Source organism: Phyllostomus discolor, chromosome 8 (assembly GCF_004126475.2).
Source record: "Phyllostomus discolor isolate MPI-MPIP mPhyDis1 chromosome 8, mPhyDis1.pri.v3, whole genome shotgun sequence".
Lineage (NCBI taxonomy): Eukaryota > Metazoa > Chordata > Mammalia > Chiroptera > Phyllostomidae > Phyllostomus > Phyllostomus discolor.
This window is the reverse complement of record NC_040910.2, coordinates 26,001,831-26,029,224: the sequence shown is the minus strand read 5'-3', so window position 1 is coordinate 26,029,224 and position 27,394 is coordinate 26,001,831.

Sequence of the window (27,394 nt, the reverse complement as noted above, 5' to 3'; positions counted from 1 at the left end):
AAAGAAACTGTGGACAATACTTAAGGAGAAAAGTAAAATCATATAATCCTATTATATAGAAATATCTACTTTTAACATTTTGAAGTTTACTTCCAATAATAATAGTTTTGATGTGTATGAGAACATGTTCCTTAGAATATTACTGAATGTTTTGTCCATATATAAAGATAAACATGCAAACAGAAGTAAGCTACTAGTTTTAATTTTATATAATGTTATGCTTTATTTCTCCATGCTGGTAAATTCCCTTCAAATATATGGAGTTTATGTGACTATATAATCCTCAAAATTATAAATATGCTATAATTCATTTAACTTTATCTTATTATTAGACATTTAGTTTATGTCCAGGAAAGGGTTTGCATGTCTTTGTCATAAATAATATTTCAATGATCATACCTGCATATAAAGATTTGTACTAATCTGTAAGTATTTCATTTAGATCTAAGAATTATTTTACTGGGTCACAGTAGTCTGCCATTATAGTCATAACCAAATTTCTTAACCAGTGAGTTGTGCCAATTAAGAATCCTAGGAGTCAGCAGTCCATCATAATGTCCCTTCTGAAATATGTTTACATTCTATGTTCATTTTTTAAAAAATCAAATTAGTTTGCCTCAAGCAAGCAGCTGTAACTCTCCAACATTTCTAAACAGGCACAAGATTACACATGGAAAAGAAAACAGCAGAACATCTCTTGCTTTTTTCTCTCACCGTGACCCCCTAGGCATATTTTTTGTATTTGCATCTTTAACTTGAGTAGGAAACACACATTCTGTATGAGAACGGAAGTCATCATTTTCCTCTGACGTCCCCTTCATCTTTTTCAGCCTCACTGTGCATAATAGCTGTGCCCACTTACACAAGTGCAGTGAAATTTGATGGATTGTGGAAAGCATTCTTCTGTGGGGAAAGAGTGCCACACATGTCTTTGAAATGTAAGGAATTTGACCCTAAGTAGACAGGAGCCACATTCTATATAAATAGTCCTCTATGGCAGTAACTTTCATCAACTTGGACTCTTATGTTAATTTTACAGGAATAACAAAAGAATTGCTACATTTTTCATAAGCTTTCATTAGAGAAAGGGATGACGTTCGTGAAGCAAGACTTGGTGTTGAAATCACAAATTCAGCATTGACAGGAATTCCAAGTCCGGATCTGCCCTCTTGACAACGGGGCAGTTTTTTGACCTTTGACTTTTAACAAACTGGTTAAGTTAAACAATGCCTGGAAAGCCTTCAGTTAACATCTGCAGCTGTGTAAAAAATGGCAGAGAAACATACAAAAATATGAAAATCATTTGATCTAATCACTTCAGTTTTGTTCAATGTCTTGAGATACTTATTATATAATATACTGTCTATAAAACTTCAAGAGCCAAAGACATATAGATGGGAGTGTAAGTAAGAATGATAAGGAGCTAAATAATACTCTGATGCATAGTTGCAAATATGTTCCCTGATAACACACACAAGGGTCTGTGTCATATGTATTAAAAAAGGTCATAAAAAAGACCTCATAAATCCAAAAATGTAAATATAATACAAAAAACATTTTCTGATAATATAAAAAATCCAGAAATTAAAACAAGAATAAGAAACAAGAAGTCCTTACATTTGAAAATAGTTTCACATTTTATAAATTAAAATCTAGTCATTAAAAAACTTTTAAATTAATAAAAAATTAGGAACCAAAAATCAAAATATCCAGAAAGCAATGATAATGAATATACTATATATTTTGGATGTAAACCATAAAAGATAAATAGAGAAAAACAAAAGTGAATGAGTTAGAATACAAAAAATAGGAACAAACATATAGGACAAAACTAATAACAAAATTAATTAATTAAAATATAACACTAAAAGTAATAAAAATCAAAGCTTGGTATTTTTTAAATCAATAAACTGGATCAAAACTATTATAATCAAGAAAAAAAGAAGGAAGAAAGCTATATGTACAAGAAAAGATGGCAAGAATGAAATAAATATAGAAGAGTAATTTTAATATTAAAATATTACTTTCATAACTCCAAACATAATGAAGTTAAAATGTGGATGACATAAGTATTTTCCAGGAAAATACAATTTACCAAAGTTAGCCACAGAATCTACATAAACCCTAAAAAAGAAATCTAAAAGTCAGAGAGAAAAGAGCTAGCTCCCAAAATAAAAACACTAGGCCTTAACTGTTTCACAGAAAATTTTTTGTAAATTTTTAAAGCAATGTTGGTTTTAAACCAAAAGTTGAGATTCAACTATTCTACAGCACATTATGAAATAAGATTGTAAATTATTTTAATAAAGTCTGAGTTACATTGTTATTAGACCACCAAAAAGACTGCAAACAGAAAAATAAGCAAAACAAAATGCTGACCAATTCTCACTAAGAAAACCCTACATAATATTGTAGCAAGCCCATCAAGAAACATATTAATGTAACAATGAATCAAAGTCAAGAGGGATTTATTCCCCCCCTGGCTGGCGTAACTCAGTGGATTGAGCGCGGGCTGGGAACCAAAGTGTCCCAGGTTCGATTCCCAGCCAGGGCACATTCCTGGGTTGCAGGCCATAACCCCCAGCAACCGCACATTGATGTTTCTCTCTCTCCCTCTCTCTCTCTCTCTCTCTCTCTCTCTCTCTCTCTCTCTCTCTTTCTCTCTCTCTCTCCCGCCCTCCCTTCCCTCTCTAAAAGAAAATAAATAAAATCTTAAAAAAAAAAAAAGAGGGATTTATTCCAAGAATAAAACAAATTATTTTTATTGCAAAATAATTTTTAAAATTTGTTTAATTCCCTTCATAGATCTAAGGTTAAAAAATCATATGATTATTCTCCTAGATGCTGAAATGGCATTTGATAAATTCTATACTTATTTTTAATCTACAATACAAATTTTTAAAAACTAAAAAAATCAAAATTGGTAAAATATTTGCCAACACACACGGGCATCACCTCACACCCAGAAACCAGCACAGTGACTAAGGAAACGATACTGGGGGCAGAAACAATGCGGACATGCCCACTGTTACCATGACTAATGAACAAGGTGCTTAGCAGTAGTACCCACTGCAATCAGGGTAAAAATATATTTTTATTAGAATTTTAAAAATATGAAATAATGAAGTACTATTAATACACATTTCAGATGATATAATAGCACAATTGGGGAAAATCCAAGGTGAGTTACAAATGGAACAAAAGTAACAGCAAAGCATGAAACCATAAAGGTATAAAGAAAATAAGAAATGTATTTTCTGCCCTGGCTGGCGTAGCTCAGTGGACTGAGCGCAGGCTGGGAATCAAAGTGTCCCAGGTTCGATTCCCAGCCAGGGTACATTCCTGGGTTGCAGGCCATAACCCCAGCAACCGCACATTGATGTTTCTCTCTCTGTCTCTCTCTGTCTCTCTCTCCCTCCCTCCCTTCCCTCTCTAAAAATAAATAAATCTTAAAAAAAAAAAAGAAATGTATTTTCAATAACATTAGAGTGGTAAAGGAAGACCTTTCTAATCATGACACAAAGTACAGAGGTCGTTAAAGTAAGATTCATAAAATTAAGTGGGATTTTTTAAATGCCATTATATGAAAAATGAGTCACAAAGACATTATAAGTAAAAGGAAAGACAAGTGGCAAACTTAAAAATTAAAAAAAGTAAATTTTATTGCAGGCAAAGTATAATTTCCCAATTACATAAATTTAAAATCAAGGAAAAAAAGCCAACAGAAAAACTCAACAGAAAAACAAGCAAAGCCATGAACTATTCATTAAAAATCAAATAAAGATATTCCCTGAGAAATTAAAAAATGTGCAACCTCACTCATCATAAATGAAATCTTAATTAAAATATGATAATATTTTTTCTCTATCTCATTGGTCAATACACTCTGTTGGTGAGGTTATATGGAAAAAAAGCATTGTCATTCCTTCCTGGTGGGAGCACAAAATAACATGACCCTGTGGAGGGCAATTTAATAAATCTTACAAAATTCAAAATGCACTCACCCTTATATGCAGCAGTTCTTCCTATGGGGATTTATTCTGCAGGATCACCTGGAAAGATTTACATACAATGTTATTTTCTTGCAGTACTTTTTTGTTAGCAAAAGAGCCAGTAACAACCTTCCATACCCACCTAAGGGGGACTGATTAAATAAACTTATGGTATAGTTACATATATGAAGAATGCTTCTATACCTGGATATGGAAAATTCTCTAAGATTCACAGTTAAGTTTTAAAAAATATATTCAAGTTACATGACAGTGTTATATCTTTGTGTAGGGAAATAATAATATATATTTACATTTGCCTGTATTTACATAGAGAAACACTGGTAGGTTCCTCAAGAACATAAGAAGACATGGTTACTCGAAGGGAGCCCTGTCCATACAGGGTGGCCGGGGACGGCCATATTGTAATGCCTGTCTACACACATATATTTGTATATTTCATTTCCATTTTTTAACTCTGAATGCACTACAAACTCAATTTTTTAAATTCAATACATGTAAAAGATTTTCCCAAATTACAGAATATCATATAATAGAAAGTCTGTATAACAGGTACTCATGGAATATTTAATGATAAGAATAAACTTATCACTCACATAAACAAATGAAAGGAAGAAAACAAAGAAGAAATGTAAGGAAACAAAGATGAGGGAGGGGAAAATTCCACTTGACTTTTGCATTCACACATTCTATTTTTATTTGAGGTTAATTTTAAATGTAGCATTTGTTGCCTTATCAGTGAGCATTTCATGTAAGTGCCAATAGAGTCTCTGTAAGTAATATTGTATCAAAATTAAAAGTATTACAGCCTGTTATGAATACATACTGTGTGATTTTTTGAGATATTATTCAAATACACACACACATGTATATACACTCTGCACATTAGCACATTAAGTGCTTCATTTCAAAGAAATTTGAGGTGGAAAGCACTATTACTTAACTTCACATTTTCAATCAGAATAAAACTTGATTTCAATTTTTAAAAATTGTTTCCAAGAGTTGTATATACATTCAATTGGGCTGCACATTTGAAATTTATTTCAACTTCATTTTTCATTTGCTGCCTTAAGGGGATATTAGAAATGTTTCATTTTTCGGACTGGCACTATGTATGTGTGTAGATAGAGATAAGAATTCATATATTTTTGTTACTAATACTAAAAAATTTTACCCACAATAGAAAAAGTGAATTTCAGGCAACATAATGCAGTTTGAGTGAAAGAATCAAACAAAAAAAAATGAGACATTTTTAAGAAGATGGGGGATTTCATGAGCACATCATCCCAACTGCGAATTCTTTGCTCAGGGGTAGGTAGCTTCGGTAAGCAATTCCCAACTGAGCTGTAACCACACAAACTCAGTAACTGTTCAATGTGTCCAGCCATGTGCAGGAAGGCTCTAGCTGTAGAGGGAATGAGTCTATTCTACAGGTAGCACACTTTGTCCAAAGAGCACAGTAAGAGATATGTTTACTGAGGTTGTCCTGAACCTGACCTGTCAATGTAAATTGAGTATATGCAAAGTAAATCACCTTTTTCTACTCATAAATCTGTGTCAGCGTGCCACACCTACTGATCATCAGCTGCTGAGGTGGAGACCACTGAACATCGCCAGAGACCTGACCTTGATGCTGTGATGGGACCTGGCTGTTGGACTGTTTCCCTTAGAGAAGGACTAGATCCTCAATACTGATTGTTACCAACTTTATCCCGAATGAGCGAGTGAAGTGGAGATACTCTGAATCAGAGACAGATTATCACAATTCGCTTAAAAAGCAAATGATGACAGTGTAGTCCCTCACATTCTGATTCTCACCCCTGGGGTCACACAAGGCAAGTCGGGTGAAAGGTCGTTCCCATACCAACTGCAAAGTCTGTTATCTCCAAAGGAGTAGAGAACAATGGATTTTTCTCTGTTTATATTCAGTAGCAAGATAGCTGTCCACATTCCCTCTTGAAAGAAGGGGGAAAAAAACACACTTTGGGTCTTTTAAGAAGGGAGACAAAGATCCTGGATTCTCACCCTAAACTTTAGGAATGTAAACACAAATCTTCCCAAGGTCCAGATAAACACTGGCTGTCTCCTGCCTTTGTGACCTAGAGATGTAGCCAAGCCCCGACCTCCACAGATTTTGGAATGTAAATACCTAGGAAGAGAGTTCTCCAGTCTTTTTGGCACTTTGGGGCTTAACCTAGGGACCTAGTCCAAATAGCCATTTTCAAATGTGAAGGGTAAATGCTTCCACGAAAAGTCAAAGCAAACATTTCCTATTTTTTTTTTTGTCTTACACATTTCCTTGGACCAGAAGGCTCAGTGTTTCTGTAAAAAAAAAAACAGAAATCCAGAGAGTTTTATTTCCCTGCATGAAGGAGAAAGTATATTTTTATGCAAGATGAATAATAATCTGATTATTTGTAACTGACACTCCATAATCATCATCATTCGTATTGTTCATTAATATTTTATTACCATTTCTTACTCTCCTCTTTCAGTAATGTGGTTAAATTGTGCTTAATGGCCCCTTGAAGTTAGGCATAATCACGTGACTATGTCGGTCAGTGATTTAGAAGTGGAAGAATTGTGTGTCATTTGCAGGTGGAAAGCTTGAGACACCACAGCACTGTCTTCCGAAAATGGCAGACCCTGACACCCGGCACCGCTGAGTGAGGACGATGTGGCATAGAGCCCGGAGGCAGTCCTTGAAGCACCTACAGAACGAGCAGAAAGCTACGCTCTTGGTATTTTAAGTCACTGAGATGTGGCTGGTTGTTTTCTATATACACACATAAAATAATGGAAAAACTACTATTGATCTAAACTTCCGGCAGCTGATGTGCTTTGAGCTATGCATCACTCCTCCTCCTCCCACATGGCATGAAATGCTCAAAAAAATTTAATATTTCAGAGATTGCATCTCTGGTGTCAGCAACAACCCACAGAGTCTGATCGGTTTCCTATCAAAATACAATAGATACTAAAGTTGACAAGACTTGAATTCCGTTAGATCCCTGTGTCAACCGATTTCCAGTCTTGAAATATACACAGTAAAAGTACACATACACAGTAAAAGTACACAGTAAAAGTACACATACACAGTAAAAGTTAACTTCTCTGTAAGAAACTTGCTGGGTTTAAGGAAATAAACCTTAGTTCACTTATATGCAAAACTGGATAACAAACAGAATTTTAGTTTACTTCGATAAAATAGGAATAGGATTTCAACATACCAGAGAGTGAATCTGAAGGGCCTATGGAAAACAGCTGAGCTTTAAACAAAGGGGGGTTAGGGGCACAGAACACAGGCTTTAGAAAATCCGGGTGTAACTGATTCCCCCAAAGTTTAATGCTCCCTCGATATCTACTAGGCCTGAGTTCCAGGAGTCCCGTGGGTCCCTGGCTGTTCAAACCCTTTATATAACCTTAAAATAGCCTAGGCATGCATACAAGTCAGTTCACCGCATCCGCAAATTCCCTACGTCCAAGGTAAACAGTGTTTCCCATCGAGGCTGCTTGAATCTGCAGATGCGAAACTCCGACTAGAGAAAGCCAATTCACTGGGGGTTTAGTGTGGGGAAGGAATCCACAGATTGGTGGACCTGCACAGTTGAAACCTATTATTCAAGGGTCAACTGTATTTCCTTGGTTTTTTAATACTCCACAAACATGGTCATTTTAAAAGAATGGTCTTAAATATCTTAGAAGAAAAGTTTTTCAAGTTTTCTTTAGTCAAGATTCTATTTATTCCCAAAATTAACCTTTTTTTCATTGAGTTCCCATCCCTGAGGTTTATTTACTTTCTTGTGAGGTCCTGTAGGTAATTGATGATAAGAAACCTTTTAACAGCCGGTTATATTCCTACAGTTCAAACTCCGAGCAGCTGAGGTCCACAAGCTATTATGGCCATTCACGCAATGCCTGGGAATTGTATTCGTGACACACTCTCACTAGAAGCCAGAAAATAAATTTAGTGATAAGTTTAACTTCTCATTTTATAATCTCAGATTTAAAATTGGTGTTTCTAATTTAAAGAAGCAGTTGTACTTCAGAGAGCAACACATAATTGTCCACTTTATATATAATTACAGTGTGCAGAAAAGGATAAATTGCTGCCTTTAAAATTATTACTTATCAAAGGGCTTAAGACTAAATGTGCACATAAAGTAGGCAATTAATTACACAATTCAACACACAAAAAAGAAAAGCCTCATTATTGAATTTGAGCTTGAAGCATTTGAGAGGCTTCAATATATGTATAATATCACTATTTTCCTTTGCTATGCCTTTTTTGTTCTAAATGAAGAAACCAAATCCTCTTTTTGATGGCATCAGCTAAGTGAGCAAGTTTTGTTACTTTTACCTCCATTCATGAAAGAAGAAAAAAATATTATTTGAGATCTTGTTTAAGCTCTGATTAATCTTTCAAAATCATTGCTTTTCTGAAATTATTTTCTGCAGAGCCTAAAAGAATAACTTCATTAAAGATTAATAAGACACAAAATGAATAAAATGTTCCTATCTAAAATGATTTTTAACAGACAATTGAAAGTTTTCTAAAGATACTGATAGACTAAATAGTCTTTGTTTTATTTTTGTTTTTTGTTTACGTTGGTTTTTCTTATTAATTCATACACTGATCAAAATGTGAAAAAAGAGAACAAAAAAAAAACCCTTTTTTAAAAAACTACACCTGATCAAACACATATCTATTATCAGGGGTGAAAACTATTTTATTTTTAGAAGGAAGGGATGGAGAAAGAGAGGGAGAGAAACATCAATATGTGAGAGAAACATCGGTTGCCTCTTGGCACTCCCAGCTGGGGACCTAGCTTGCAACCCAGGCATACACCCTGACTGTATTGAACAGGTGACCTTGGGGATGGAAGGCTGGTGCTCAGTCCACTGAGCCACGCCAGCCAGGGCTATTTATTATAATTTTTAACACATTTGTTTTAATGCAAGTCAAGACCAATTGATCTGCACAAGTATATTTAAAGGTAAATTAGATTTAAGAATATTAGCATATTAAACTTTTTCAGTGTTTACTTCCAGCTTTAATCACTAAAACAAAATATCCTGGATTAACTAGATAAATAAGTGATATTACCAAATTCTCTTCTTTTTGTCTAGATCAGTGTTCTGCTTTCTTTCAGTGTGTTAACTCTACTCCCATCTAATGGGACCAACTCTCTGAGAACATGTAGACCACGCTGTTGATGAAAAAGGTGTTATGAGTTGGTGATTAAAAAATAATGTATTGAATCATATAAATATCCTTTTCTAAATACATGAAATTGAATTTGGGGGTAACAAGGTGTCTGGGTATTAATATAAACATCATCTTTAATTTTAAAGTAATCTAGCTCAGACCAAAATTGTAGGAGAATGAATTTGGTGTTTGCAGTCTAAAGACCATGGATCTTATACTGTGAGGGCGGCCAGAAACGGAAGACTGAGAGATGCCGCCATTTCACTGATTCAGCAAAGGAGATAAAACCCTTCAGTTTCAACATGAGGCTGAGAATGACAGAAGGAATCGGGTGCCACACCAGAAAACTTTTGTTATACGTATAGTTGTCGAAATCTAAAAAGACAGCTGTTTAAATTCTAAATCATTCTCAAAAATTTGTATGTAATTGACTAAATATGCAATTTGGAATCATTAAACCTCTTGGGACCTATGTTACATCATCAGAGATCAAACTGAAAACATATAAAACTTTAACGCTCTAAGTAGTTGTTTGAAACAAATGATCTGTTTATTCTCTCCTTAGAGTCGACCTTTGACTTTATAATGCACAAAAAAGTGAAGGACTTTGTGTTGCTTTTCCCCCTTAATATCTAAGTTGTCCTTTTGTGAATCTCAAAAAAGTAAGAACAGACCTCAAACTGAGTCCCAGCTTTCCCGACTTTCCCAACTCGCGTTCCCACACCATCTCTTGGGAAAGAGTTCCCTCCCTCGTTGTGAGTGCTCACTGAATCAGCTCTGTCATGGGCCTTGGGATTCAAGAGGAAGTTTCGTAATGATACTCTTAGGTTTTGGCTCTGCAGAGGAAAGCAGGAATTTTAAGAGCTTTGACATATTATGTATCATTTTGTCTCTGTGTTACCTAAGTTAACAACAACAAAAAATTATTCAGAAATTTTTTTTTCCTAAATACTATGGTACCTAAGGCAGCATGGAGACCTCTATAAGAAACTTGGAAAGAGTACCCAACCCTGAGCCTGTCTCAGGGTAACTGCATTAAAGAGCATCAGGAGAGGAAGAACTTGAAGGAAACCCATCACCTTTGCATTCCAGGCAGCTGAGACCTGGATAGGACCCCATCTGCTCACAACGTTGCAGAACTGTACCTCTCAACCTTCTCAGGGACCTTGGATATTTTAAGTTTTTTTCTGTTGGCATCATATAGCACAGAATAGAAGGTCTATAATAAGAAAATATAATAACTCTGTCCTCTCTTCACCTCCTTTCCTCACTACTTCCCGAACCACCAGCAGAAGAATTTTGGTGATATTTCCGAAAAGGAATGTGACAAGGCCTGTTTCATTTTAAAACAGTAGCTGTTGAAGCCATTTCCTTTGACTAAGCATCATGACGCTATCTTGCATTCCTTCCAAAAAAGAAAGGCTGACATCATTGGTTAGCTTTTTTTAATCTACTAAGTTATGTCTCTGAAGAGAACTTATTGAAATAATAGATGTGGAAATGGCTGCAATAGTGCCTGGCGTTTAGAAGCCAGTTAATAAACGTGCATTTTATAAAAGATGACGAACACTATTAAATTTATTTGTGAAAACAAAAATCCATATTTAATAGATTATATAGGCTTTAAACTATTGAATCTCCTAAACCTGGATGTCCATCAGAATCATCTGGAGACTTTAAAATCAGTGTCATGTTTGCTTAAAGCAGAAGACCTCTGCCCTCAGCTCCAAGCAAAGTCACTTCTGTTACCCGCATAGCTGGGAGGACCAGCTGTTGAAAGTCAAGGCTTTACAAGATCATAGAAATTCTACATCAACAGAAGAATGTGAAAATATGACATATTTGGCTGCCAATCTATATGATAAAAGCATATATGGTGTACATGGTAACTCTTTCCTAAAAGTTGTCTTTAAATCCTATAGGATATTAAGATATTTTTAAATAAATGCTCACTTACTACACAAATTTTTCATCTTACATATAATTACAATAAAGTATATGTGTTACTATGTCCAATAGTTTCTTCAGGAATAAAATGTGAGTATATACAGACCTTATAAGAAACCAAAGTTAGTATAAATATAAATGCCTCAGCAATTCACTCATATATCCATCAAAGCTAACCTCTGAGGATGAACTAACAGGATAAAGCATAACACAATGAGTGATGAAAATATGCCTCACCTTGAAGCACATTTCATAAATAGTCAACTGCTTACCAATGTTAACAATTTTTACCAAGATTAATAAACATATTGATGGGGGACAAAGAGCATACAATAAAATATTTGGCATACTGTGCTCCTGTTTCTCAGGATAGCACCCATGACGAAGTCTCCCCGTGTTATTTCAGAGCCTACCAGAGGTCAGAGTGTGCTCCATATGCTGACTGGTTTTAGGGGCAGTAAGCAGTTTCCTCTGTGGTGGCATTCAAGGATGCTGGCAAGCTAGCATGCCCTTCCAAGTGCCCCCATGTGCTGACTGATGAATGACACTCCAGAATGCTTTATCCCTCAGATCGCAGGTTCTAAGCAGGGGTGTCCCTCAGTGTTTTAAAATACCTCTATCTAAAAGCACAGATGTCCAAGCCCCACCCAGAATTGCTGAATCAGAATATTTGGAGATTGGATCAAGTACATTATATGTGAAAACTTCGGTCTCTACTAAATGCTAGTTCCTTTCCCCATCCCACCCACACTCCTGGCAGAGTTCTCAGCTAAAGTCATACTCAAGCATTTGTATTTTAGCATGAATTATCTGAAAATAGGTTTTGAGGAGGTAAAGAAGAGAAGAATCCATCAGTATAAACTGTGGAAAGACCAAAGTACACATTTCAGAAAAGGGTGGATTTAATCTAATGTTTTAGATCTGGCAGAAACTTACAAGAAAATGAAATTTTATAGGACTTAACAAAGTAGACAACCCTCAGCTTATTTTATTTTTAGAAAGTAACTATAACAGAGAAAATTTCTTTTTTTTATTTGTAAAAAATCATATATTTATTCTTTTTCTTTTTTTGATAACATTTTTTAAATTTTAATTGTTCAAATACAGTCTTCTGTCTTTTACTCCCATCCCAGCCCACCCACCCAGCCTTCCCCTCCTCCCTCCCATTTCCACCCCACCCCCCCAGTTTTTGTCCACGTGTCCTTCATACTTGTTCCTGTAAACCCTTCCCCTTTTCCCCTGAAATTCCCTCCCTTCTCCCCTCTGGTCATTGTTGATCTCACCTTTAACAGGAACCTAAACAACAAAACAAACAAAAAAGAGTAAATTTTTTAACAGTTTGAAAGACTTTTAAAAAGTTACAAACTAAAAGAAAAGTAAAAGCCAAGGAGAAAAAATTGAAAAAGCCCCCTTACCCACAAATGGACAATTATAGAGAAATAAGTAATCACAGTACTTACAGTATTTACAAAGCAATATAATATTTTACAGTACTTATAAAGCACCTTTTACACATACTATATCACTGTCTTGTAGAATTAAGTGTAAGTAGGTTGTGATTAACACTATTTAACACATGAAGAAACTCAAAGAGGTTAGGTGGCTTTGCCAAGTCCCATCCTCAGGACACAAGAGCTTATACTTGAAACTGTTTGCCTCATGTTAAATGGTCCACTCCTAAATCACAGCACTCTGTGGAAAATAAAGAGAATGTGATCAATTAAGGCACAATTCCTGTCTTTGCAACCCAACAATTAAAATATGTGTTTATGAGCAATATCTTTCTCAAAGGAAAAGCATTCTTCTTGGATTCCTCATCAAACCCTTGAGGATTCCTCTTGCTCATTGCTTTTTGGTAGGTTCTAAAGCTTTCTTCATGGCACAGAGAATGTTTGGAGCTCTTTGGAAGCTCATTGGCATTACAGGAGGCTGGGAACTGGGTCAGGCCCTCTCTACTATCCCCATGTCATTGTGGCCTAGGGAGTATCTGTTCGACTAAAATCCCCGAGTGCTCCAAATAAAACTGAGACCCTCGTGGCCTCCAGTCTTGATTTTCAGATTTATCTCAGGAGTCCCATTATCTGCCATTATATCTAGACAAGATAAAATCAGGTCAACGCTTAATGTTGATTCTCCTTTTACTGCTCAAGCTTCCATCTCTCTCTCTTTTATCAGTTGCAAAATATCTATTGACTGAGCTGATCTTTACAGAAAACTAACTCTTAGTTCCATTGATTTTCTCTAATCTTTTTCTTGTTTCTCTTACATTGATTTCCACCATAATTTTATTATTTTCATCTTCCTCTTATTGGCATTGGCTTTGCTGTTCTTGTTTTCCTAGCTTCTTAATGTGGACACCGAGATATTGATTTTAGGTCTTTCTTCCTTTCTAATGTAAGTGCTTTAAGTTATAAGTGTTCCTTCCTCTAACCACAGACTTCTTTCTGTTATTCATTTCTAATTTAATTCTATTGTGGTTGGAGAATATGCTTAGTATGACTTCCATCCATTTGAAGCTACTGGAACTTGTTTTATGTCCTCCCATAAGATCTGCCCTGGAGAATGAGTCATGTACACTGAAAAGACTGTGGATTCTGTTGTTGGGTGAAAAGTCCTCTATTTGTCAAAGTTGGGTGACAGGAATATTCAAGTCTCGCATATTCTTACTACTTTTTCTTTTCCTAATTGCCTTGTCAATTACTGCAAAAGGAGTATTGAAATCTCCAACTAAAATTGTTGCGTTGTCTATTTCTCTTATAAGATTCTGCTTAATGTATTTAGGAACTATGTTTAAAAGCATTCACAGCTGCTAAATCCTCTCACCATATTGGATAAGTCCTTTCCTGTCTCTAGTAATATTCCTTGTCTTAAAGTCTACTTTGATATTAATACAGTTACTTCAGGTTATTTATTGCTGTTTGAATGGTATGTCTTTTTGCCATCTTTTACTTTCAACTATTTATTTCTTTGCATATAAAGTATTTCTCTCATAGAAAATGTAGGGTTAGATCTTGCTTCGTTATTCAGTTTGGCAATCCCTGCCTTTTGATTTGAGTGTTTAGTCTATTTACTTTTAAAGTTATTATTAAGGCTGGATTTACATTTAGCCACTCTTTTCATATATATTTGTTCCCCTTTTACTGCCTTCATCCGTTATAGAGAAGCAGTTTTAATTTACTATATTACTTTCTCTGTTAATGTTTAGTTTTATACATAATACACACACCTACATGATATTTAATTCATCATTGATTATTTTACCATACCAACACCTCCAGTGTGTCATTGGATACTGCCATTTGGTCTCCATTGTTTCCAATAGGAAATCAGTTGTTAATCATAATTTCACAATTCGTTTTTGTTTTATTGTTCACAACATTTTCTCTTTGCCTATGACTTTCAGCAGTTCGACAGTGTATTCTTTCGAATGTTTACTATACTTAGGTTTCATTGCATTTCTGGGATCTGTGGAACTGTATTTTTTCATCAAATTTGGCAAGTTTATAGCCATACTTCTTCAAATATTTTTGTTCATTTCTCTCTCTCTCAGCTGGAGATAAGAGAGAGCTAGGATTTATAGCTGGAATGCATAGCTTTGTGAAGCAGGTCTCTGAGACTCTTCATTGTTCTTCAATCCTTTTCCTGTTCTTTGAATTGCTGTTTTCTGTGGTGCTCACTCACATTCGCAGTGGTCCTTTCTTCTGCTAGCTCACATCTGTTACGGATCTCCTCGTTACAGTTATTGTAATCGTCACCTTTAGAAATTATTTTCCTTTATGTAGTGTACATTTCTCTACTGATATTCCTATTATCTTACTGTCGTCCTGCTTTAATTCTTTGAAAACTGTTTCTTTTACTTATTTGAACATATTTATAATGGTTGCTTTTAAGTATTTGTAAAATCCAGCAAATGGACCCCATTCATATTCAGTTCCTATTGATTATCCTATAACTGAGCATGAGCTACACTTACCCATTTCTTTGTATGTCTTATGATTTTTATTTGAAAGTGTATGTTTTAGATTATTGTAGCAATTTAGGATTCTTGCTTTTCTTTTTTTTCTTTTTTTTTCTTTGAGGGTTATTGGACTATTTTTTTAAGTCCTTGTCTGAATTTAAACAGCAGAATCTATCTGCTCCATGGTGTGCAATTACTAACGGCTCTGCTGTGGTCTTTTATTCTTACGTTTGTTTGTTTTTTAGCCTGGTTTTTAGGTGTGGCCTCCAATAGCTGCCTGACTAAGAGGTTAGCTAATGCTTTGGACAGAGGTTTTGCTCAAACACCTTGAACTTGTAAGGTTTCCACCCTGTGCCAATGCGTCTTACATGGTTTGAGAAATGCATTCAAAGTTGTAGCCTGTTCTCAAGTCTCTCTAGGCTTTCTCTCTTTTTTTTTGTTTTGTTTTGCGGGACTCTGTTAGGTCTCTCCTCAACATGAATAGGCTCCAGTCAGCCCATGGGCATGTGGAGAGCTTATCTCAGCACTTCTGTATCTTTCTTTTTTCCAGAATCTCCCTATGAAATGGCTGGCTGAAAGGTTTTCTCTGCTTATCCCCAATTGAGTCTGTTGCCACTATTGATCAACACAAAAGGGGTTTCTGTCTCCTTCTCTGCATGGAGTCAGTAGGCCCCAGCTGGCAGCAAAGCCACAGGTGTTTCTACCCAGCCACAGCTTGTAAAACTCAGGCCGTTGCCACCCAAAGACTAGGGTTGTGGGCAGTTCCAGAAAGGTGGCCAGAGACACCTGCTGTCCTGACTCAAAGCTGTCACAGGTTTTAGGGAATTACTTCTTTTCAAAGTGTTAAAGGCTTTTTCTTATTTTCCAGTGCCTTAAATGATTATTTTTGACACTTTTGTCCAGTTTTATACTCTTTTTTGTACTGATAAATTGCCAAAGCAATCACAACTATTATCCCATTTCACAAAAGGCAAAATCATAAAAACCAGAAATGTATCTGTGGTTTCCAAGCACTTGCTGCAGACAGAAGCCCTGACTACAAAGGAGGTAAAAGGAAACTTACCAGAGTGATGGAAATATTCTGTAGTCTGGTTTTTGTTTTGGTTATATGACTATAAGTATTTATCAAAACAAAAAAAATGTACACTCACAAAGGGTGAATTTTACTGTTGGTAATTGATACCTTACAGAATCTGGCTTTAAATAGCAATAACATACATGGAGTAAGACTATTCAAGTTCAATTCCCAGTTCTGCCTGTGAATATCTGTGTGACCTGAGACAAGTTAACCTGTTTCGTATTCCAACATTATCAAATGAGTATAATAATTGCACTAGTTTCCTATTGCTGCCAGAACAAATTACACACACAAATTTATTACCATATCATTTATTATCAGTTCAAAAGTCCAAAGTAGATCTTACCAGGCTAAAATTAAAGTGTTGGCAGGTCTGTGTCCTTCCCATGGCTCTGGAGAAAAATCTGTTTCCTTGCCTGTTACAGCTTCTAGAGGCTGCCTGCATTCCTCGGCTTTACCCTGCCTTGTGTCTACCAGGTGTGGAGCACAACACCTCTGCATCTCCCTCGTCCTTACTTAAAGGACGCTTGTTGATTATATCGGGTCCACCTGGGTATTCCAAGCTACTATCCACATTGTGAGAGCTGAGTAGTATCCTTAGTTCCATCTGAAACCATCCCCCTTGCCATATAATACAATACGTAATACAGTATCTTCACAGGTTCTGGGGATTAGGAACTGGACAATTTTGGAATGCCTGGCACAATAATAGTAAGTACCTCATGGGTAGTGAAGGTTAGGTTATAAGTGCAAAAAACCTAGAATTATACCAGCACGTAGCAAATACTGCATTATTACTCTCCAGCTTCTTTTTTTTTTATTTTATTTTAATCATTGTTCAAGTACAGTTTTCTCCCTTTTACTCCCAATCCAACTCTCCAGCTTCTTATACTAGGGTCAGGCATGGAGTTAGCAAACACTGTGGATAATGATGGTGACGCATAGATCGACAAGAGGCTGCCACATTCTCAATGAAACTGAATGGGGAAATGTCAATATATAATAATGTTCACTCAAAGACAAGTTGTCATTCTGGGGTTTTTTGTTTTGTTTTTTTGGGTTTTTTTAGTAGAACAAGGGAGAAAGAAGGGAAGGGAGGGAGGAAAGAAAGGGAGAGAAACATCTACCAGTTGCTTCATGCATCAGGACCGGGGACCGAACCCACAACCCAGGCATGACTGGGAATTGAGCCAGTGAACCTTCACTTAATGGAACAATGCTCAACCAACTGAGCCACCCACCCTGATCAGCACCATCCCTCTGTCTTTCTGTCCTAATATCAAACCTATACTTTACCAAATCGCTATACAACCAACCAACCATGTGAGGGAGATAAAATTTTAAATCCTAGTTTTCTTCTCTTCAGGCCATCCCCCAGGTGAATAAAATGATTGTATATTATGAAAAATGGGCTTATTCTCAGAACACCCATAAAACTCAACTTAACTACTTTTCATGGATCCACAGACATGCACAGCCTCAGGCACTGTGGAGTTCTTTGTTAAATCCACAGCAGGGTAGGTCACTCTCAAGCTTGCAGATGCCCGTAGACCGGAACGGGAGCAACCCAGTTATATGCTTCAAATTTCTTCGAGGTTGGTTAGAATAGAAGCCATTATTCTCAGTCTCTGCCTATGTGAGCCATGTAAGCAGAAGAGAGCTTTAATGATTCAAACTAGAACCTTTGTTTATTCATTTCTATATGATTGCTGTTTTGTACAATAAAAAGACTTCATTCTTTCAGATGAAAAAATATGTATTTCCTATGTATATATTTGGTACCCTATCATGTTAGGCAAATACATTTTACTTAGGAATTATATAAAGCCACTACAAAGTAACTAAAGTAACTTAAGTTTAATTTGGCTCAGTAAAATCAAGTATTAAAAGTGTTTTTGTATAAGAAAATAACTTTGAATGAAATACAAATTTACACTAGGGGAGCAAAATTTGAGAAAACTTTTGTAATACAACTGAAGCACTGCACAGAGAAAAATCTATAATTTTAAATATCACCTTAACATATAAAATATAAAATTAATAAAATAGAAAAATGAATTAATAAAGCATTTGTCTTAAGAGGCTATAAAAAAAACTAAATAAATGTATGGCAAGTAAATGGGAGGAATTAATAAATATAAAAACAGAGTTTAATTTATTAAAATTATTAAACTAATAGAATAAAAATAAATCTAAGAATTGTTTTCTCTAAATTACAAAATATGTAAACCATTAATAATTCAATCAAGAAAAAGTATAAGCAGAAATACAAAATATTGAAATGTTTTTGTGGAAATAACTATAGATAGAAAAGACACTAACAGAATCATAAGAGAATGTTTTGCTCATTATTCTGCTCATGACAATGAGAACTTGTATGGAATAAATTATTTTCTCAGAACATATAAATTAAAATTAAACCCAGAAACACAATACAGTATTGCCAGACCAATCACTCTACAAAAAGATAACTAGAAAGCCGGTAGACAGCAGTGAAAGTGGAGATTTATATTTTACTGCATATTGTTTTTTTTTTAATTTTGTACTCTCTGTGCATGAGCAATTCAAACAAATAAATGAATGATGTTGTTAAAGAAAACATACACCAATAAAAAAATTGTCTACTTTGAAATTAGCAGTGGGTTTAAAATAGGCTAAATAATTGGCAAAAGTTAAAATTTAAATATTTGTGATATTTTATTAAGGTGATAAATGGCAATAATGGAAGCAGAATGCTGTGAAGTCAGAAAGTCTAAAAATTGTCCATGCTTTATTTAAAATTTGTTTTATATTCAAACACAGAAATCTTTATTCATGCCTGCAATTTTATGTTTTTATAATATTTACTGTCCTATAATTCTTATAAGTAAAGTATTGGAAGATATGCCTTTAATAAGTCAGGATTTCTTTTATAACTCAGCATAATTAGTAGGATGGTAATACCCCTTTTAGGATACACACAAGCTTTTCTACTTTAAATAGCCCAGGATCACTAGATGCTAAGGAGCTCCAAAAAAACGCCTCGTGACAATGTGGAATGCACCACGCTTCCCATGTTCTGGGAAGCTTTCATATGAAAGGACCTTACCAATATGAGAACCAATTCCAATTCTTGTCTCTCCTTTGAGTGCTTTCATTCAGATATTCGCTTTAATCTCAAAAGGCATTCACTTAAATTGCCCTTGATATGCCTTTATTCGTAGCTCTCTGGTACACTTTCAGACTTCCATCAACTTGCACTCAGAAAGCTCTGAATCGTTAAATTGAGGATGATTTCTTTCCTAAAGCTCTCTGACACACCTCACTTAACTGATTGGGACAATTCTATCTTGCAACAATCCTACAAAACCTTCATAAGCATAGCCTGTATTTCTAGAGCAGAATCTGTAATTAATGGAGTCATCAAAGGTTGCCTTTACTCAGGAATTAGACTTTGACTTACTTTGATCATACCATGATCTTGTCAAGAACAATAACACTCTTCATTGTGTGCTTAAGGAATTATAGAGGAGTAGAAGAAAATAAGTAAACAAAAAATTGAGAACAACTTTATTGCAGATATATACTTCCCCAGGTCTGGCTGCCAGAGAATTAAAATTTATTAGAAGGATTAATAAATATTCAACTAAAAGAAGTGAACAGTTTATTTATTCTTAAAGTGTTAGTAAAGATATTCAAATATTTATTTGCTTAATAATTGAGACAGTAATTGCTAACATGGATAGTGACTAATACTGTGATTTATCTGCCATTTGCAAAATTTGAGGAGACACCCAGCACCATTAACTTTGGTAATATTTTCAAAAGGAAATATTTTAAAGGAAATACTCCCATATGTTTAGGTAGATAAGTTGGAAACACAATGTTATTCCCAACTTCTGCACATAATAAAAACAATAAAAATTAAAACATCCAGATAAACAGGAATGAATCAGTATTGATTTTTCTGCCATATAGAAGGAAAATGAAGTGACCTCTCATGTTGTTTGTTTGATTATTAATTATGTGATTCTTTTCAGGCATCAGCAAGCTCTTCCTGTAAAGGGCCAGGTGGCAAATGTGTCAGGCTTTGTAGGCCCCGTGGTCTCTGTCACAAGCACCCAATTCGGTCGCTGTAGTGTAGAGGTCACTGTAGACAACAGGTAAATGAATGGGTATGAACTTCTTCTAGCAAAACTTTATTTATAAAAACAGGAGGCAGAATAGCTGCATCCCCTGTTTGTTTGCATCCCCTGATCTAATTGAAAGAAATAAATGATTCATAAATGTATAGTGAAAAGCAAACAATAATTTAAAGCCCCAAATCTTGTCAGCTAGGTGCCTCTCATGGCAGAGATAGCAAAAATCCATGAATGCACCCATCCGATGTGGTCTGACATTGTACACTGACCCTCTCCCCTCTAGTGCACATTGTTTACAAGGGATAGAATTTGTAGATTCATTTATATTTTTATTTCACAATTTATTTTCTAATCTAAAGATTTCACAAAGTAGCCCTGGCTGGTGTAGCTCAGTGGATTGAGCGTGGCTGGCAAACCAAAGTATTGCAGGTTAGATTCCATGTACCCAGTCAAGGTACATGCCTGGGTTGCAGGCCATGTCCCCAAGCAACCACACATTGATGTTTCTCTCTCTCTCTCTTTCTCCCTCCCTTCCCTCTCTAAATAAATAAAATCTTTTAAAAAAAGATTTCACAAAGAAAACCATATTGTTTTAGAAAATATTCTACCGAATTCCAATTCTGTTACATTAGAATGGTATAATGTAAAGGATAAACATATGATAAAATAGCACAAGAAAATTTGAGGGAAGGGAAACTTTTCAACATAGTTAAAGAAGTGTGTGTTAAATAAATTATTGAATTGTGTTTTATTCAATAAAATAAAATAAAATTCCTAAGTATCCATACATGCATGAATGAATGAATGCTTAAAGACAGCATGCTGAAATTAAAAGAACTAGTAATAGATGCAGAAAATTTTTTCAGTTTTTCCAACTTCCTCTCTTCCAACTTCCTATTTCAGTTTTTTCATGGAAAAATCAAGCCATGAAATGTCACAAGTTAAAAAAAACAGTAATTCTATCTTTATTTCATTATTCATTGTCTAAGGTAAGAAAAATAACCAACAAAAAAATCAAATAAATGAGCAAAGCTCAATGTCCACATTCTACATTTTGAATTTTCTTCTTAAGCCTTTTTAATTCTGTTCTCTCTTTTGAGATGATAGGTAATACATAGAAATTATCTAAGTAATAAATTTGTGTGTGGCATATAATAGATACAAACCTAAGTTAGTGCTGTCCTATTCTTCCTATTTTTTTCACCCTGGTACTTTCCCTGTCTATAACAAGTAACAATCTCTTTATGCTAATTATGCAGCTAAAAATGTTTTCTCTATGCCCAGTATGGCTAATGAACATATCTAGATAATTAAGAGGTACACTGAGAAAATTTTAGACAACTCATTATATTGATTAATATTTTGTGGGGAAAGATCTTTTAAATATATGAAGAATTACAGGACCCAGTACATTGTATTCAGACTCTGTTCTAAACTGCTGCAAAATAATTGATCAGCAGTGGAAAATTGTCATATTTATATAACATTTTCAAATACCTATACCACTATTAAAATGCTTTATTCTTTAAAACTCTCTGAAGCATTTAGAGTAGGTGGTAATAGATTCATTTTGCAGATACAGAGACGGCATCCAAGGGCCTAAATGATGCATACAAAATCAGAAGATTAGTTAATGATAAAACCTAAATTAGAACCCAAATGTCCTTCCTTCCTTATTGGATATACAGTCTACAAAACTCCACTGCAATTAGTAAGTGTTGAGATGCACACACCATGATGTGCACTATATATTTGAATCTAAACACAGCAAACTGAGATTTTTTTTGTTTTTTTGTTTTTTGATTTTGGTTTTTTGCCATTGGACAAAAAGGGAATTCCTTTCATTACTACAATAGGATTCACAGTTACATCAAACTAATCAAACCACTATCCATCAAGTAAAAGGAAAAAAGAATGCTGAGATGTAAGGATACTTGCTTCTTTTGAACTTTAGTAGCAGAAGCAGGTCTGTTCTTGTAATGCTCCTGATAGTACTTATGCCAAGGAGGGGAGGAACCTGGGGACCCCATGCACCGGACTTCAAAAACCCCTCAAGTTGTTTCATCTTTTCAAATCAGGCACAATATTCCCGGTGCCCTGATGCTAGGCTCAGGAGCACACTCTTCACCTGACTTTTGTGCATGGGGCTGTTTGAAGAAGGTGATTTCAGCTAAGTTTCCAGAGTTTACTGTGTCAACCGTCTACAGGACCTGGTTCATTCACTCTATTTCCAGAATTATGGCTCGATCTGGGCAGAAGGTAAAGTCAGCCAGCCATGCTTCCAGGTAAAACACCAATAGGTCTCTCAGTTCCTGCACAGGAAGCTATCATGGTCAGGTGAGAACTGTGGTAGTGGAAGTGGTATCCTCAGCAGCCCATCCAGGGACTGGGCGGGATGTCCATTGATCCCCCTGGACTGCAGCACCTAGCTGGAGGACCATGCTAGGACCAGCAGCCCAAGAGCAAGAAAGAGCAGCTCTCACATTACTTCCAAAAGGGTGGGGATAGGGAGGAGCCCAATTCAAAAAAACTGGACTGGGGCACAGCATTAAAAGCCAGGAGCAGAAATGGTGGAAACATAATCAAGAAGAGATTATCTAAGCCAATTTACCTAATAAAAATGTTAAGGACAGAAGAAATGTTTTCAGAAACAAGGCTGACTAGGATGAGACTGGCTCCAGGCAGTAGGTTTGGGCCAGCAGAGATCTGAATCCTCTGGTTCTGCATACCCTGGAGAGGTTTGGAGAGAACACCCAGGCTTCCCCATGAAGGTGTGTGATGAGGCTGTCCTGTCTATTCTGTCAGGAAAACATGGGGCTTCGATCCTCTAGTAGGAGAAAAGTTAAACTTATGTCCAACTCCTACTGTTTCTTGGGCAAAGGGGCAATCATATGGAAGTATATGCACCACCCAGCCTGATTTGTTTAGTCCGGAGGAATGGCAAGGCAATTTGCCGCTGTTGGGGGATTTATTCCTGACAGTTAGGAGGGAGGTAGAATACTGCTAAAAGAGGAAATGATTATGGATGCCATTAGTAGTTTTCCACGAGAACGTTCCTACTTTGAAATAGTCACATCTAGCGTGTACTCCAGTGCTTTCCCACCAAGTTATTACCTTAGTGTATGGCCGTTCTTCACCCAACATTGCACCCATTTGATTGATTAATGCATGGACTTAGCAACTTCTTTAAAAGATTAGTCAAAAAATAGTTTTGAGCAAGGCTTTGGTCTAATTCTTAATCATTGTTCTAATACGTATATTATCTCATTTAATCCTCATGACAATTTATGGTTATGATTGTGCTCATTTTATGAATTAGGAAACTGAAGTTAGAAAGAGATGAAGTAAGTAACTTTGAGTTTTTACAGCTGTTAAGTAGAAGAGCAAGAATTCAAACCCGAATCTGTAGACTTCAAAACCCCAGGGCTTTGTCATTATTCTAATAATGACACTTATTTAGAGAGTTAAGGCTTAGACATAGAAAAAGGAACCTAACAGTATAAAGCAGTACAATTGTCAAATAAATAGCACAATTCCTGAGTAAGAAAAGATGGCTGTGATTAATAAAAAGGCATGAGAGGAGATTATGGAAATTTTGTCCCATTAAATCTTGCAAGTTAAGAAACATTCTGGTAGATGGAGAGAGCAGGGGCATTTGCCATGGAGAAATGTGGAAAGACGGTAGGACAAAGATGCTAAAGAAGACTGCGAGGTGGGAAGACTCAAAGCATGTTCAAGGACAGAAAACAGGCCAGTCCATGGAAATAAACTTAAAAAACTGTGCAGCCACACACATGCACATACGATATCAAAATATATTTGAACAAATATAACCAAGTTTCCCCTGTCACAGTAAAGATGCTGTGCCTTGCTACCTATAAAGTATCTGCCTCTCCTATGAGAATCCAGAAATAATAAACCCTGCTTGGATAGAAACAAAGAAGAGAATGAACAGGCACCAGCTTAATGTAAAGGTTGAATATAAAATAGTTTAAGAACTTAAACAAATAGTATAATCCCAATGAAGTATTCCGGTGCACCACAGCTTATGTCATCAATAGAGCCCTATGAGTAAATAGTAGGCATTTAAAATGCAAAGAGGTGGCGAGGTAAGGTCAGGGCTGGGGTCAGATTGCCTGAATGGGCACAGGGCTTCAGGGGCCTCCAGGCTCTTAGCAACTCCACCCCTAGTGTTGGCCAAAGATAGTAGGGCTCTCACAGGAATATGCTTATCTTCATCATTATCACCATTCCTAACTCAGCATCCTTCTTCCCTCCAAAACATCCTGTGCTGGGATCCTTACTTACTCGTGGCCTATCCCAGTACTAATGAGACATGACTACTGCCATTTCACATAACTAAAAGTGACTTTAGAAAAGGGAAGGCAGGTCAGAGTCAGGACACTAAGAATTCTTATAAAAGCTATCCTCTTTTGCCTTGACTGGTGTGGCTCTGTGGGTTGGGCGTCATCCCACAAAGCAAAAGGTCACTGGTTTGATTCCCAGTCAGGGCACATGCCTGAGTTGCGGGCCAGGTCCCCAGCTGGGGCATCCAAGAAGCAACTGAATGACATTTCTCTCACACATTGATGTTTCTCTCCCTCTCATCCTCCCTCCCTTCCCCTCTCTCTAAAAATAAATAAATAAAATGTTAAAAAAATGAAAGCTATCTGTTCTCTCAGTGAATAGAGAGTAATGCTAATGTCCCTTTCAAGCAGGTTTTCCATTGTCCATACATGTTTGTTTGTAAGACACAAGAGAAAACATTTCTTCTCCACATACAACAGGAAACCATATGTAGAGAAAAACAAAATCTGTTCTCTGTGGAAAGAATTTTAGCAACAATAGAGGTGTGACTTTTTTCCAGAAAAACCTGTGTGTGTATGTGTTCCCCTGTGAATAGCAACAGGAGCTGGACCCTGCACAGTGCTCGCTTTCACGTGTTCTCAGACATCATTCAGGTCCTACAGAACAGTCTGTGCAGGCACCACGCTGCTTTATTACAAAATGCCTTTGGTAAACCACTGACTTTAGAAAGACTAGCTCTTTTTTTTTAAGATTTTACTTATTTATTTATAGAGACAGTGGAAGGAAAGGAGAGAAACATGAATCATTCGCCTCTTACACCTGCCCCGCCTGGGACCAGACCTGTCACCCAGGCATGTGCCCTGACCAGGAGTCGAACCAGTGACCTTTCTCTTTGTGGGACAATGCCCAACCAACCGACCTGCACTGGTCAGGGGAAGACCAGACTCTGAAGTAGCTCTGTGCAACTGTGTGGAACCTAAAATCAAGACCATGATGCTCAGCCTCACTTACCTGTTCACCCACAGAACAAGTGCTGTTAGCACGAGTGCTTGTTCACCTCAGCCCTACCTGCGTAGGCCCGAAAGGAAACAATGGCTCTGCACAAAAACAATAAAATGAAACTGTGGGGCCATTCATTATCTCAACACCCAATCTATTCAGCTCCCTGTGTCTTTCTCTACATGGTTTTATGTTATCACATTGCTCCACGAACCTCTCAGCAAGAATATAACACCAATACCTCAAACTCATCAGGTTCACAACCAAACTATTCATCTTTTTACCCTCGAATCCATCCTCCTCTGTTTCCCAGTTTGGATAATGACAGCAATATGCCCCCAAGGCTGTAAAACTCAGTAGCAGCGTTGCCTTCTTCCTCTTATTCATTATCTAAATTCAGATGATGGCAGTTCTTCACTACTTCCTACTCCTCTGGCCCTGACCCTCATTCAGACTTTCAACATCTCTCACCTGGAACATTATAGTAGCCTCCTACCTTAATCTCCCAACCTGCTGTCTTCCCATTTTATTACCTTCTTCGCACAACAACCACAACTGGCTTCCTAAATCTTAAATTTGATAATATTAATTCTCTGTTTGGAAGATCGATATTGATTTCTCACTGTTTACAGCACCATTGGGAAATTAGTTTGGGCTTGTTCTAGAAGGCTTTGAAACCATGGGGAGGGAAAGAAGGAAGTCAGGAAGGAAGGAAGGAAGGAAGGAAGGAAGACATAAGAAAGTAAAAATAACTTCAAAATCTAAGATATTTTTACTGCAAATTTGGCTTTGTATTTTATATTTAATGGACTTATTGTACAAAACAATCCTATTTAGGGAAATAAGAAAACATATATCTGTTTATGTCTGCAAAAACAAAAAAACCATAAATCAGAAACTAGTGTAATTAGTTATGTACAAGGGGGAAATGTAGATTAGGTAATGTCAACCTTCCTGAGTTTGCTAACTGTAGTATGTTTACGTAAGAGAATATCCCTGTTGTTAGGAAATACATGTTACAATATTAACAGATGTGCAGTCTACTGTCAAATGGTCCAGATAACACAAATTATAATGATGTGTGTGTATGTGTGAGTGACAGGCAGAGACAGTGGGGGGGGGGTGGGTATACAATAAAGCCAATTTTGCAAGCTGTTAAAAAATTTGGTCAATTAAGGTCAGTCTTTTTTTTTCCTGACAGTACATCTGTAACTTCTTGCTGCTGAACTATAAGACTTTCCCCCAGTCTTAATATCTATTTCTCATCACCGATGGACTTGGATCCCTGATCCTTTGCTGGTTCTTCATCTTTGACCATATGTGGCATATGTTTAGCAAGGGGTTATTTTTTTGCATGTTTTCTATTTGGTAGATTTGTTGCAGATAGTTCATTATTACTGTAATCTATTTTCGTATGTATTGCCTGGTCTCCTGTGTACTTTCTCCTGAAATGAAGATTGCTGGACTTAAATTTCCTCATCTTCAGAATAAGAACAGTTGAGTAATCACTAGATAATATCTCTAAGATCCTTTCTCCCCCCCAAAAAAAATCTCTTACATATTTTACTTCCTCGATTTTCTTTTAAATGCAGAAGAATTTTAAACATCTCACCCTTTGCATCCCTATATCACTAGAGGAGAAAAAGCAGTGCATTTGTGCTTGTGGCTGAGGTAAAATGAAGTTTGTTGTCATGCTTATTACTTTCTACATAATTTTAATTTCTTAATTGAGCCTGGAATTGAAAGAAGCTTATTATAACTAGG